Source organism: Amblyraja radiata, chromosome 8, assembly GCF_010909765.2.
Source record: "Amblyraja radiata isolate CabotCenter1 chromosome 8, sAmbRad1.1.pri, whole genome shotgun sequence".
In the NCBI taxonomy this organism is placed as follows: domain Eukaryota; kingdom Metazoa; phylum Chordata; class Chondrichthyes; order Rajiformes; family Rajidae; genus Amblyraja; species Amblyraja radiata.
Window position 1 is genome coordinate 69,825,413 of NC_045963.1, and position 15,078 is coordinate 69,840,490.

The 15,078-nt window shown below is 46.6% G+C and overlaps 1 protein-coding gene and 1 pseudogene across 4 annotated transcripts in view; both read right to left on the bottom strand.

The window, feature by feature from the left end:
- The window catches only part of ralgapa2 (Ral GTPase activating protein catalytic subunit alpha 2), a 462,100-nt gene that overhangs the window by 392,734 nt on the left and 54,288 nt on the right, over positions 1-15,078 (bottom strand). The window lies entirely within an intron of this gene.
- LOC116976364 lies at positions 2,372-6,742 on the bottom strand (annotated as a pseudogene).

A 15,078-nucleotide genomic window follows, 5' to 3' on the forward strand; every position in this document is an offset into this window, starting at 1 on the left:
ACAGCACCCATGGTCAGGATGGAACCCGGGTCCCTGGCGCTGTGAGGCAGCAACTCTACCGCTGCGCCACCGTGTGTGCCCATGTTAGCGGAGTACAAATGGAAACTCTTCGAGCACTTTGTTACTTCATTCCCTTCTAAAGCATCGTGGGCAGTTCCATCAATCACGGAGCACTCTCGGAAATACTGAAGGAATGAGCAACCTTTGAGCCAACCGTTGCCAAAGTTTGACAGTGTGTGTCCAAACAAGCATGTCTTAAAGGGCAAGGCATTAAAGAGGTACTACAAGCCAAATACATGTAAAAGGAGAGAACAAAATTCAACGTCAATCCATCTATATGTTGCAATTATAATACAGTTCTTTGTCATAAATCAAAAAAACTTCAATGCATTCAAAGTCAAATACCAAAGCAACTTGGATTTTTAAGTAAATTATAAATGTATTAATATTCGTTCACTAACTAACTAAGCCTTTTAAGGTTACTTAGACACGGCTAAAAATGGCCTGTGATATCTTCCCTTGTACAGAATTACCAGTCACATTTCCACATTGTATACATGCCCAATATGCTATATTAAAGCCCGGAGATGATGATGTACACTTTGTTTCATTTTTCAAATCCTCTTTCTTGATCGCGTAGACTCTTCATTTAATTTCACAGATAACCTCCGATAATTCATCCAGGTCGGCATTTTCATTTCAGAGCCTAGATAACAAATGCTGGTACATCTTGCACTCTGACAAGAGGAGCCCCATTGTATCATCAACTGGCCGTAGACCTCCTAGCAAGGGGTCTCTGGATAGTGCAATGAAAAAGGCAAGGCTGGTATTTCTTCCAAGAGACAGCAATGTTAATCAAAAAACCTTACATCTGCCACAGCAGAGATCAGGCCTACATGGTTTCAGCTCGTCTCGATCAGCTTACAGCTAACTTATACTCAACCTGTTCCACATAGTTCATTATATTCCTTTGAAGTTAATAATCACAGGTTTCCTGAGCACGTGAAGAAAATATATTATCAAACAACTGAGAGTGAGAAACAACGTCTACTCATTGGCGCAGCGGTAGAGTTACTGCCTCACGGCGCCCGAGACCCAGGTTCCATCCCGACTACGGGTGCTGTCTGTACGGAGTTTGCTCGTTCTCCCCGTGACCTGCGTGGGTTTTCTCCGGTTTTCCTCCAACATGCTAAAGACGTGCGGGTTTGTAGGTTAATTGGCTCCTGCAAAATTGTCTCTCGAGTGTGGGATAGAATTAGTGTATGGCGTGATCGTTGGTCGGCGTGGACTCGATGGGCTGAAGGGCCCATTTCCATCGCTGTATCTCTAAACTAAACTAAAAGCCTGCTCTTCACCTCAGCTGAGATGAAACACTTACTGATTGATTGATCGAATGGAATACAGCATGGAAATATACCTTCATATTTTTTATAATATAGTCCCTTTTTGAAATGATCATTCCCAGAAACATTATCTTCTCAAGGCCACACTGCATTAGCTCTGAAGTCATCTTCAGCAATGATCTCACCAGATGTCAAACATGTGATCATTTTCACTGTGCTTAAGAAGGAACTGCAGATGCTGGAAAATCGAAGGTAGACAAAAATGCTGGAGAAACTCAGCGGGTGAGGCAGCATCTATGGAGCGAAGGAAATAGGCGACTTTTCGGGTCGAGACCTTTCTTCACTGTGCTTCTTAGTTTCTGTGGTCTCAGCATTTAGTTTAGAGACACAGCATGGAAACAGGCCCTTCGGCCCACCGAGTCCGTGCCGACCAGCGATCACCCGTTCACACACACACTAGTTCCGTGTTATCCCACTTTCTCATCCACTCCCTACACACGAGGGGGCGATCAACCTACAAACCCGCACGACTTTGGGATGTGGGAGGAAACCGGAGCACCCGGAGAAAACCCGCACAGTCACAGGGAGAACGTGCAAACTCCACACAGACAGACAACCCCAAAAGCCACGATCAAACCGGGGTCTCTGGTGCTGTGAAGAAGGTTATAGATTATAGAATACAACTGTGGCAATAAATAGCAAAGCAATCCTGAGGGAAATGTAATGATCTCATGAGGTTGATTTGGGATGAGTTGAATCGTTTTGATTCAGGAATACTCCAAGTCTCTCGACAGCAACTAACCTCGAAAATGTTACGTCTATCTGCAGAAATGGCGTCCACTGATTCTCTGCCATTTGCCCTTGGTGGGAACGGACAGGAGACATTCGATGCAACTTCTTTGCTCATTGTCCTGCCCGTTCGCCCCCTCTGCAAGCGTCCACGACCGTTGTGTCAGACACATGATCCAAACAAACAGCTTCAGATCCTTTGGCGAAACGCTGGGGCGGATTTTGCAAAAAGCGTCTTCAAAGTCCTTGTAGGTGGCGGGCTTCGAGTGCGACGCCCGCCATCCCCTCGGCCCAGGGCAACCTCTCGGCAGAGCAGCATCAGGTCACTCCCCGAATATCCCTCGGTGTTCTGAACAACCAAGCTAATTTCCCCCTCACTCAGGCAATGGTCCTGTTGGGCCAACGTGTAGAGTAAAATCTGCCGCATCGCTCTGAATCAGGTGGGGAGATATAGAGCCGCTTTATAAACATAGAAACATAGAAATTAGGTGCAGGAGTAGGCCATTCGGCCCTTCGAGCCTGCACCGCCATTCAATATGATCATGGCTGATCATCCAACTCAGTATCCCGTACCTGCCTTCTCTCCATACCCTCTGATCCCCTTAGCCACAAGGGCCACATCTAACTCCCTCTTAAATATAGCCAATGAACTGGCCTCGACTACCCTCTGTGGCAGGGAGTTCCAGAGATTCACCACTCTCTGTTTGAAAAAAGTTCTTCTCATCTCGGTTTTAAAGGATTTCCCCCTTATCCTTAAGCTGTGACCCCTTGTCCTGGACTTCCCCAACATCCGGAGCAATCTTCCTGCATCTAGCCTGTCCAACCCCTTAAGAATTTTGTAAGTTTCTATAAGATCCCCTCTCAATCTCCTAAATTCTAGAGAGTATAAACCAAGTCTATCCAGTCTTTCTTCATAAGACAGTCCTGACATCCCAGGAATCAGTCTGGTGAACCTTCTCTGCACTCCCTCTATGGCAATAATGTCCTTCCTCAGATTTGGAGACCAAAACTGTACGCAATACTCCAGGTGTGGTCTCACCAAGACCCTGTACAACTGCAGTAGAACCTCCCTGCTCCTGTACTCAAATCCTTTTGCTATGAAAGCTAACATACCATTCGCTTTCTTCACTGCCTGCTGCACCTGCATGCCCACTTTCAATGACTGGTGTACCATGACACCCAGGTCTCGCTGCATCTCCCCTTTTCCTAGTCGGCCACCATTTAGATAATAGTCTGCTTTCCTGTTTTTGCCACCAAAATGGATAACCTCACATTTATCCACATTATACTGCATCTGCCAAACATTTGCCCACTCATCCAGCCTATCCAAGTCACCTTGCAGTCTCCTAGCATCCTCCTCACAGCTAACACTGCCCCCCAGCTTAGTGTCATCCGCAAACTTGGAGATATTGCCTTCAATTCCCTCATCCAGATCATTAATATATATTGTAAATAGCTGGGGTCCCAGCACTGAGCCTTTCGGTACCCCACTAGTCACTGCCTGCCATTGTGAAAAGGACCCGTTTACTCCTATAAAGTATCGATGAATGGTCTCCTCGATGTCATCCGGGTGCCTGGTGCCCCCGGTGACGATAATGTGGTCACTGCTCGAGTTCACCGACAGTAACTTGGCCTTGATGGAGTTGAGGTGAAGGCTTTCTTCACCCACAGGAGTGGAGAGCATGAGGTCGAGTTCGTTGATGAAGATGACGGATGGCTGGCGAGAGCGGGCTATGAGGAACATGGTCTGCAGGATCATCTCCCCGTCGCCCTTCCACTTGGAGACGAAGGACGAGCCGCTGACCTTGAGGAAGGTGGCCCCCAGGTGGGTGGCGATGCACCTTGTGAGCATCGTCTTGCCCCCGCCGCATGGGTCCGAAGAGCAAGATGCTTTTGGGCACTCTGCCGGCCCGGTTGTAGGCTCCGGGCCGCAGCAAGGGCCACAGTACCTGCTCTTCGATCAGCGCCTTTGCTGGCTCCAGCCCGGCGATATCACCCCACTGCACGGGGGGGGGGGGGGGGGCTGCAGTCCACTATTTCATTGGTGACCAGGCTGAGCAGTTGGGAGTCCAGGCCCCTCAGTTGCTCCTCCAGGTGATCGCTCGCTGTGACCGTCTCGACCCTCTGATGCTGCAGCCGGTAGCCTAGAACGTGGCCCTGCCCGCCGGTCGCTTCCCCGCCCAGCAACGCGGGCGTAAATGCCTCGCTGGAGCCCGGCGGATGCGCCAACTGCCCGCCGTTGTACGCCGAGGGCATCGCCCCTTTCCTCTCGCGGTCTCTGCACTTGTAGGCCGGGTCACCCACCACGTGCTGCTTCTTCCCCTTGAACTCGCCGAGCGATCCGTCACCGCTCCCGGCGAAGCCGCCGCCATGACACGCGCCGCCCGGCGTCTGGTAGGAGTCCGCGGCCACGCGCGGTTCCCCGTAACCGTATCTGCTCACTTCCTCTTTCGGATTCACGTCAAAGGCTTTCCTCTTCGACCCGTTGGGGACAGGAGACAAGGGGCCCGTGCTCAAGCTGTAGCTTTGGTACCTAGGGACTATTGACGGGCGGGACGCGGGAGGAAGGTGGACTCCCGAGTAGCCGGGCCCGATGCTTGACTGGGAATGGTAGTGGTTGGATGGGTAGTTGTACAGTGAGTTCACGCCCGCTAAAGTCGAATTGTAAGATGGGCCGATGGTGGTCATGGGATGGACTGGCTGCAGAAGACTTGAACCGTTCAAGGACGAGGTGAGGGAAGAGGAAACTGCCGCCGTTGCTTGGCTACAGTAGTTGGAGGGTAAATACGTGGCACCGTAACCTGGTGAACATTCCTGAGAAGTTCCGATGGGCACAAGGCAGGACTGGATGCGTGGAGTAGGGGCATAGAGGAGCAAGATAGACCACTCCTCGAAAAACGCGTAGTATCACGTGTGTGATTGTCGACGCCATTTTATTGAGCATTATTTTGGGCTTCCCCCACACTGTCATGGCGTCCTCATGTAAATCTTCATCTCACTGATCCGCTATCAATTGTTCTAATCGTAAATCTAAACGACCAGACCTGTCATTCTTTAGGTTCCCCGATAAAAAAGAAAGGTAAAAAAATATTATTTTTTTTTGTCGATATTCTGTGGTGAAAATGTTAATTTCTGTTCTCCCATCAATGGCCATTGGGAAACTAGGTTTGTCGGTACATTAGAAAGTTAGTAGACTTATTTTTAATAGATCTTACCACAATAATAAAGACAATTTTAACACTTCTGTACGTTTTTGGTTTTGTTCTTGTAAGGGATTGGTCTCCAAAATATGGCCCGCGGGACACATTAGGCCCAGTGACCACGGGATTTTTCGAGCTCAGATTCAAGTCCGAGAACGCGGCGGCTGTTACCCGTTATGTCCCTCGAATTGTCGAGACATCACAAGCAAAGATCACAAGCCCGCCGTGAAGAAGGGTGCAATCAAATATTATACAACTCTGCTCTATCATCTTTGGGTGCAATGGTGGGCCGGGGGGTTCGGCGGTGGCGGCCGCAATCAAAGGAACGAGAGGAGCTCTGCTCTATAATCTTTGGTCGGAATGGGACGGCTGCACGTTATAATGTGTTATCGTTCCACTCCCTCTCCCCCTTCTGCCTGTCCCCCTTCTCCCTCTCCCCCCTTCTCCCTCTCCCCCCTTCTCCCTCTCCCCCCTTCTCCCTCTCCCCCCTTCTCCCTCTCCCCCCTTCCCCCTCTCCCCCCTTCCCCTTCTCCCCCTTCTCCCTCTCCCCCCTTATCCCTCTCCCCCCTTTTCCCCTTCTCCCTCTCCCCCCTTCTCCCTCTCCCCCCTGCTCCCTCTCTTCTCTCGATCTCTCTTCTCTCGATCTCTCTCTCCCTCTCGATCTCTCTCTCTCTCCCTCTCTTCTCTCGATCTCCCTCCCTTCCCTCTCTCCCTCCCTTCCCTCTCCCTCCCTTACCTCTTCGTGAGAGTTGGCAGCTCTGCTATGCCTTGGGTCCAAAAGAGGATAGAAAGAAAATACTTAATGGTCTTTGTAAGAAGATTTTAATAAGCTCTTCTACATTTAAGGTAAATTGACATATTAGAGGCAAAAAGCATCTTCAATATACAGGTCTCTCCAGTCGCGTGTCGCTTAAAGAAATGGCGGCCGTGACGTTCCGTCACGTACTACACGTCAGTCCATTGGATTTCGGAGGAGTGGTCTATCTTGCTCCTCTATGATCTTTGGTACCACCCGCGTTGCTTGGGTAGCAAGCTTCAGCCACCATCCCAACACTGCCATTTACTGGTGGGAGGGCGGAACTGCTTCTTGCTTTATTGCCAGCGAGCCCATTGTCCATCGCGTTTGCCGCTAAGGTGCCAGGCTCACGGAGGGCCATTTGCCAGGCATCGCTTTCATTCTTTGCTTCGTTCGTCGGCCCAAGGGGGGCGTCCGCGTACGCACCCAGCTCCGGCCTCTCATACGCAGGGCTCACAATCCCAGAGTACTTCTCCGCATACTTCTTGAGCAGATTGGAGGCCGTCAGGGCGGAAATGTCGTCATTCGCCCACTCGTAGCGGGGGTGCTGCTGAACGAGGTGTCAGTCTTCGGTTTTGTGTGCGAGAGAGGACATCGTCAATGAGATGTCGAGATACTGCCAGAGTATTGACCAACACCAAGAAAATGGACCACTTTACACCTGTCCTTAAATCTTTGCACTGGCTCCCTGTGTGTATGAGGATAGATTTTAAAATTCTGTTACTGACCTACGGCACTGAATGGTCTAGGTCCAAAATACATCTCTGACCTACTTGTTGTATATGAGGCGCCTAGACTCCTCAGGTCTTCAGGGACAGGTTTACTCTGTGTTCCCAGGGTCAGAACTAAAAAGGCTGAAGCAGCATTCGGTTTTTATGCTCCACACCTGTGGAACAAGCTCCCTGAACACCTGAGGTGTGCACAGACTGTAAGCGCATTTAAATCAGGCCTAAAAACACTTGTTTACTATAGCTTTTCCATAACCCGACATGGAAGACATTTAAAGACTGCATGGATGAACTACAAAAATTGTTCATCCCAGTTTGGCAAAAGAATAAATCAGGGAAGGTAGTACATCCGTGGATAACAAGGGAAATCAGGGATAGTATCAAAGCGAAGGATGATGCATACAAATTAGCCAGAAAAAGCAGCATACCAGAGGACTGGGAGAAATTCAGAGACCAGCAGAGGAGGACAAAGGGCTTAATTAGGAAAGGAAAAATAGATTATGAAAGAAAACTGGCAGGGAACATAAAAACTGACTGCAAAAGTTTTTATAGATATGTGAAAAGAAAGAGATTAGTTAAAACAAATGTAGGTCCCTTGCAGTCAGAAACAGGTGAGTTGATCATGGGGAACAAGGATATGGCGGACCAATTGAAGAACTACTTTGGTTCCGTCTTCACTAAGGAAGACATAAATCATATCCCGGAAATAGCAGGGGACCGCGGGTCAAAGGAGTTGGAGGAATTGAGTGAAATCCAGGTTAGCCGGGAAGTGGTGTTGGGTAAATGGAATGGATTAAAGGCCGATAAATCCCCAGGGCCAGATAGGCTGCATCCCAGAGTACTTAAGGAAGTAGCTCCAGAAATAGTGGATGCATTAGTAATAATCTTTCAAAACTCTTTAGATACTGGAGTAGTTCCTGAGGATTGGCGGGTAGCAAACGTAACCCCACTTTTTAAGAAGGGAGGGAGAGAGAAAACGGGGAATTACAGACCAGTTAGTCTAACATCGGTAGTGGGGAAACTGCTAGAGTCAGTTATTAAAGATGGGATAGCAGCACATTTGGAAAGTGGTGAAATCATTGGACAAAGTCAGCATGGATTTACAAAAGGTAAATCATGTCTGACGAATCTTATAGAATTTTTCGAGGATGTAACTAGTAGCGTGGATAGGGGAGAACCAGTGGATGTGGTGTATCTGGACTTCCAGAAGGCTTTCGACAAGGTCCCACATAAGAGATTAGTTTACAAACTTAAAGCACACGGCATTGGGGGTTCAGTATTGATGTGGATAGAGAACTGGCTGGCAAACAGGAAGCAAAGAGTAGGAGTAAACGGGTCCTTTTCACAATGGCAGGCAGTGACTAGTGGGGTACCGCAAGGCTCAGTGCTGGGACCCCAGCTATTTACAATATATATTAATGATCTGGATGAGGGAATTGAAGGCAATATCTCCAAGTTTGCGGATGACACTAAGCTGGGGGGCAGTGTTAGCTGTGAGGAGGATGCTAGGAGACTGCAAGTTGACTTGGATAGGCTGGGTGAGTGGGCAAATGTTTGGCAGATGCAGTATAATGTGGATAAATGTGAGGTTATCCATTTTGGTGGCAAAAACAGGAAAGCAGACTATTATCTAAATGGTGGCCGACTAGGAAAAGGGGAGATGCAGCGAGACCTGGGTGTCATGGTACACCAGTCATTGAAAGTGGGCATGCAGGTGCAGCAGGCAGTGAAGAAAGCGAATGGTATGTTAGCTTTCATAGCAAAAGGATTTGAGTATAGGAGCAGGGAGGTTCTACTGCAGTTGTACAGTGTCTTGGTGAGACCACACCTGGAGTATTGCGTACAGTTTTGGTCTCCAAATCTGAGGAAGGACATTATTGCCATAGAGGGAGTGCAGAGAAGGTTCACCAGACTGATTCCTGGGATGTCAGGACTGTCTTATGAAGAAAGACTGGATAGACTTGGTTTATACTCTCTAGAATTTAGGAGATTGAGAGGGGATCTTATAGAAACTTACAAAATTCTTAAGGGGTTGGACAGGCTAGATGCAGGAAGATTGCTCCCGATGTTGGGGAAGTCCAGGACAAGGGGTCACAGCTTAAGGATAAGGGGGAAATCTTTTAAAACCGAGATGAGAAGAACGTTTTTCACACAGAGAGTGGTGAATCTCTGGAACTCCCTGCCACAGAGGGTAGTCGAGGTCAGTTCATTGGCTATATTTAAGAGGGAGTTAGATGTGGCCCTTGTGGCTAAGGGGATCAGAGGGTATGGAGAGAAGGCAGGTACGGGATACTGAGTTGGATGATCAGCCATGATCATATTGAATGGCGGTGCAGGCTCGAAGGGCCGAATGGCCTACTCCTGCACCTAATTTCTATGTTTCTATGTGTCTACTGGGACAGTTTCGTTTGTGGATTTTGGGGAGAAGGTAAAATCGGGCCGTGCGGGGCTGGGGAACGATGAGGTTGGAGGCTCGGTCGGGCAGGGCGTGGGAGTTGATGAAGTCAGTGATGGTTCTAGAGATGGTGACCTGGTGCTCGTCTGTGGGGTCATGGTCTAAGGATAAGTAGGAGGAGGTGTCCAAGAGTTGGCGTGTGGCCTCAGCTTTGTAGAGATCGCCACGCCAGATTACCACGGCACCTCCCTTGTCGGCGGGTATGCTCACCCAGTCTGGGTTGTTGCGGAGTGAGTCGATGGCTGTACGTTCAGGGCGGGAGAGATTGGAGTGAGACAGGGGAGTGGAGAAGTTGAGGCGGTTGATGTCCCGCTGGCAGTTTTGAATAAACATAGAAACATAGAAAATAGGTGCAGGAGTAGGCCATTCGGCCCTTCGAGCCTGCACCGCCATTCAATATGATCATGGCTGATCATCCAACTCAGTATCCTGTACCTGCCTTCTCTCCATACCCCCTGATACCTTTAGCCACAAGGGTCACATCTAACTCCCCCTTAAATATAGCCAATGAACTGGTCTCAACTACCTTCTGAGGCAGAGAATTCCAGAGATTCACCACTCTCTGTGCGAGTCCTAAAGATTTCCCCCTTATCCTTAAACTGTGACCCTTTGTTCTGTACTTCCCCAACATCGGGAAGAATCTTCCTGCATCTAGCCTGTCCAACCCCTTAAGAATTTTGTAAGTTTCTAAAAGATCCCCCCTCTATCTTCTAAATTCTAGCGAGTACAAGCCGAGTCTATCCAGTCTTTCTTCATATGAAAGTCCTGACATCCCAGGAATCAGTCTGGTGAACCTTCTCTGTACTCGGGTTAATGCACAGTCTTTCTCCCCCAGGGAAGTGGAATCAAGAGCCAGAGATCATAGACCGTAGAACAATACAGCACAGCACAACAACAGGTTCTTTAGCCCACAATGTCAGTGTAGAACACTGCATTCCCTGAATATCCATATGCATATCCAAAATCTCCTAAATGCTACTATCGTATTTGCCTTAAGCCCCTGTCCCACTGTACGAGTTCACCCAAGAGTTCTCCTGAGTTCTCCCCTGATTCGAGCTCGTGTAATGTACGTAGCGGGTACGTAAGAGCTCGTGGATGTCACGTAGCGGCTCTTAACGTTAACGGCAGTGTACTCGTGAAACGTGGAAACTCGTGAAGATTTTTCAAAAGTGTGAAAAATCTCCCCGAGTAAAAATGTACTCTTGTTGGAAAAATATGTTACATTTTACTCGTAGTTATAACGTGAGTTTAACGGTGGACACTCGTATATACTGGTGGGTACTCGTAGCTCGGCAGCTGGACAGAGAAAAAAAGGGTTGTGTCAACATCAGCACGTGACCTGGGTCTGTCCAGGGCATTTCCCTCATTGCTGGAGAAACTTTTGCAGAAGAAGCTCGTCTCGAGATGGCACCCAAAAAACCCAACTGAAGGACAGAGCAAAGCCACACAAAAAACCTGCCATGAAGGCTTTGCACACACAGGAGAGGAGAGGCAGGAGGAGATGCAACAGGAGGAGGCAGCACTGCATGAGGGCAGGAGAACAGGGAGGTTAATATGTGCAGACCACCTCCCTGGCAGCTGTGTCTGACAATGCCTTAGACTCGGAGGCCCCATTGAGTAAGGGTGGTTGGAGAAAGGTAAATCCCTTTTCCTTCAACAGGCAGCAAGAGGGAGACATTGTAGAGTGGTATCAGGCAAATGATATTCTCTATGATAAACCCAGAGAGGATTATCGAAATAAGGCGAAGAAGCGGCTTTGTTGGAGGAAAAGGCAAAGGACAAAAGGCAGTGGAGGCTGGCAGACAGGAAGCAAAGAGTAGGAGTAAACTGGTCCTTTTCAGAATGGCAGGCAGTGACTAGGTAGTGACTAGGCAGGCAGAATGGCATGCATATTCAACCTCCGTACTGTACTGGGGGAGAGGAGAGTGAAGGGGGGAGGGGGGGGAGAGGAGAGTGAAGGGTGGAGGGGGGGAGAGGTGGGGGTGTGGGGGGAAGGAGTCACATGCAAGTCCTGTACTTTTGCTCCAGGACGTTGGGATAGTCCCAGCCTCAACAACCTCCTCCGGCAGCTTGTTCCATACACCCACCACCCTCTGTGTGGAAAAGTTACCCCTCAGATTCCAATTAAATCTTTTCCCCTTCAGCTTGAACCCGTGTCCTCTGGTCCTCAATTCCCCTACTCTGGACAAGAGACTCTGCCCGATCTATTCCTCTCATGATTTTAACCATCTCTATAAGATCACCCCTCATCCCCCTGCGCTCCATGGAATAGAAACCCAGCCTACTCAACCTCTCCCTGTAGCTCACACCCTCGAGTCCTGGCAACATCCTTGTAAAAAGGGGAAGGGAAAACGAGGTGTAACATTCAGTAAAAGTAATCAGGACGGTGGAAATAATGGGATAATTCGGGTGGGGGGTAGGAACAGAGAGAGAGGGTTATGTTGGAGGTCAGTGTTCACACCGCTGGGGTGTGAGATGCCCGTGAAATACCAGATGCTGCTCCTCCAATTTGTGCTGGGCCTCACTCACTCACTCACTCACTCACTCACTCACTCACTCACTCACTCACTCACTCACTCACTCACTCACTCACACACACACACACACTCACACACACTCACACACACTCTCACACACTCACTCACTCACTGTCACTCACTCATTCACTCACTCACTCACTCACTCACTCACTCACTCACTCACTCACTCACTCACTCACTCACTCACTCACTCACTCACACACTCACTCACTCACTCACTCACTCACTCACTCACTCACTCACTCACTCACACACTCACTCACTCACTCACTCACTCACTCACCCTGACAATGGAGGAGGCCCAGGACACACACGATGCAGGTTATTGGGCCCTGAGGGAGGTGAGTGGGGATTGGATGTGAATCACAGGGTGTGAGAGTGGAGGGGAATATCAACGTCAGGCTGGGACTGCCAGCGGTTTCCATCCATCAGCAGCTGCTGGGAGATTCTGTCTCAACTTTGAACTATTGATTAGAAGAGTCCACATGGACTTTGGAGCCGGTATTGATAAGGTTCCACGTAGAAGGTCCAGATTTAGAGGCCACATCAAGAAGGCAAAACCTGAGAATAATAGGAGTTAAAGAGGGTGCCAAACACGGCTTTCAAATGCGTGATTTTATCACTAATCTACTTAAAGATGTTTTCAAACAGCCAGAAAAACCAAAGATAGATGTGGCACATCGAGTGGGTCGCTTCCAAAAACATGTTAGTGCTTCGCCAAGGCAAATTATCGTAAAGTTCCTAGACATTTCAACTTTGGTAAATCTATTAAAGAAGATACCCTATGGAGAAAATCTTACATTCACTGATAATATCGTAAGATTCTACAGGGATTATCCTCGGGAAATTCTGGCAAAAAGACGCGAGTTTAAAAGGGCAAGCAGTATTTTATATGGACATTCTGAAGTTCGTTATGGCGTGATCTATCCAGCGAAAATGCTAATTTCGTTTAACGGCAAGCAACGCTCATTCACGGACCCGGACTCTGCTTGCAAATATGCCCAGGAGATTTTAAACAAAATTCAAGGAGGAACAGAATAATAGCCATTTTATCTGTGGAACTTGTTTTCTCTGTTTCAATTAAGACACTCGAACTGTTCAGACGCTTACCAGACAGGCTTATCTGGCAAGAATGTGTTGTTCAATAACACAGCCCGAATTAAATTTCTGAACTGAAAGCACAGATGGAGGCTCAAGGTCACAGGCTCGTTGCCAAGTCCTTCAGCCCTGACAACTATGAGACTGTCCCCTTTTGACATGGCCATGATATAATGCATCTGTCCAACATTATATGACCTATTATTTACACATATAACATATAACTAACTAACTAATTAACTACTTACGTGCAATAAACTCAACTAACGTTAAAGGCGTAATGTACTATACTAACACGACTAACTATATAGCAGGAAGGATGGGGGAGGTTAGACATATATTTTAAATACTAATTATGAATTAACTTACATACAGGTTAATGAAAAGTGTGATTATTGACGAGGTACTTTAACCCATAATTACTTTTATTTTAGTCCAAATCTTCTAGCTTCTCTTTTATTCTATTTTAAACTGTTCAGCTATTAACTGACCTGATATGATAATTTTGGTTACAACTAGAGGGAACCGACTAACGTTGGATCACACTTCAATAGGGGGGTAAGGCCCAGTGCATAATCTCATCGTCGGAGGTCAATTTAAAAACAATCCTAGCTACCATTGGTGGCTTTTTTGTAAGATATCGCTTTTTTGATAACTTACACTCACTTTTGTTGTTTATTCACAATTATGTGTTGTATGATTTAACAATGCTTATGTACACTTTATGTTATGTTTTTCTCTTTCCCTTAATTATGTTTAATAGTGTCAGGAGATGTAAAACTACTGCAGAAATTATGAAGGACAACTCTGGAATCGGGATCCCGAGGTACTTGGCTGCATCACATGAATCATACAGTCTGGTAATAATAGCCAATGCAAGATAATAGTCGAACAAATATCGGAGGTCTCACTTTCTGTAGTTGGAACATCAGAGGTGCGAACGAGCCAATTAAGAGGGGTAAAATTCTGGCACAATTAAAATCATTAAATATGGATATTGCATTCCTACAAGAGACACATTTGAAACAACAAACTCAGATCAGATTAAGGGCAAACTGGATAGGTCAAACCTATTACTCCTCATTCACCTCTAAAGCAAGAGGCACAGCCATTATAATTCGGAAGGGTATACCTTTTAAATTAAAGAAATCCATATCTGATAAAGAGGGAAGATACGTTATAGTCACGGGAGAAATTTACAATACACCATTAACTATGATAAATATTTACGCGCCTAATTTTGATAACCCACAATTTTTAAAGAAAATAATAGATTTAATCGCAGAGCATAATTATCAAAATATAATAATGGGGGGAGATTTTAACTGTGTTATAGACCCATACTTAGATAAATCAATAAAGGTAGGGAAGCGTCTTGTTAAAACTAAGACCTGTGAATTTTTAAATACTTATATAAAAAATAACAACATAGCTGATGTTTGGAGAATAGCAAATCCAAGTGGTAGGGAATATTCATTTTACTCATCAGTTCATAAAACGTATTCACGAATTGACTATTTCTTATTGGACACAAAATTAATCCCGTATACGAATAAACCATCATATCATAATAGTATTATTTCTGATCATTCACCATTGACTTTTATACTTAAAATTGAGGGAATGCCGGGTATAAAACCTTTTTGGAGATTCAACGCACACATATTAAATAACCCGCAGGGCTATGAGTATATAAAAGAACAAACAACATTTTTTTTTGAAATAAATGACACGCCGGGGATTTCTGCACCGCTATTATGGGAAACCTTCAAGGCATATATTCGCGGCATCATAATCTCTTACCAAAGTTTTCAAAATAAGGAAAATAAAAGAGAACTTCAGCGGATAGAACAGGAAATAAAATTACTAGAACTGGACAATGCAACTGACCCAACCATAGATAAACATAATAAGATAACTTTATTGAAATATAAAATCAATAGAATACTATCGGCAAGAGTAATAAGATTATTCCAAATTACAAAACAAGCACACTTCGAATTTGGGGATAAGCCACATAAATTACTTGCGAGGCAACTGAAGCAACAAGAAAAGGAAAAAACTATCACTAAAATTAAATCGGATAAGGGTGAGTTTCTAACACTGCCAAAGGATATTAATAAGAGGTT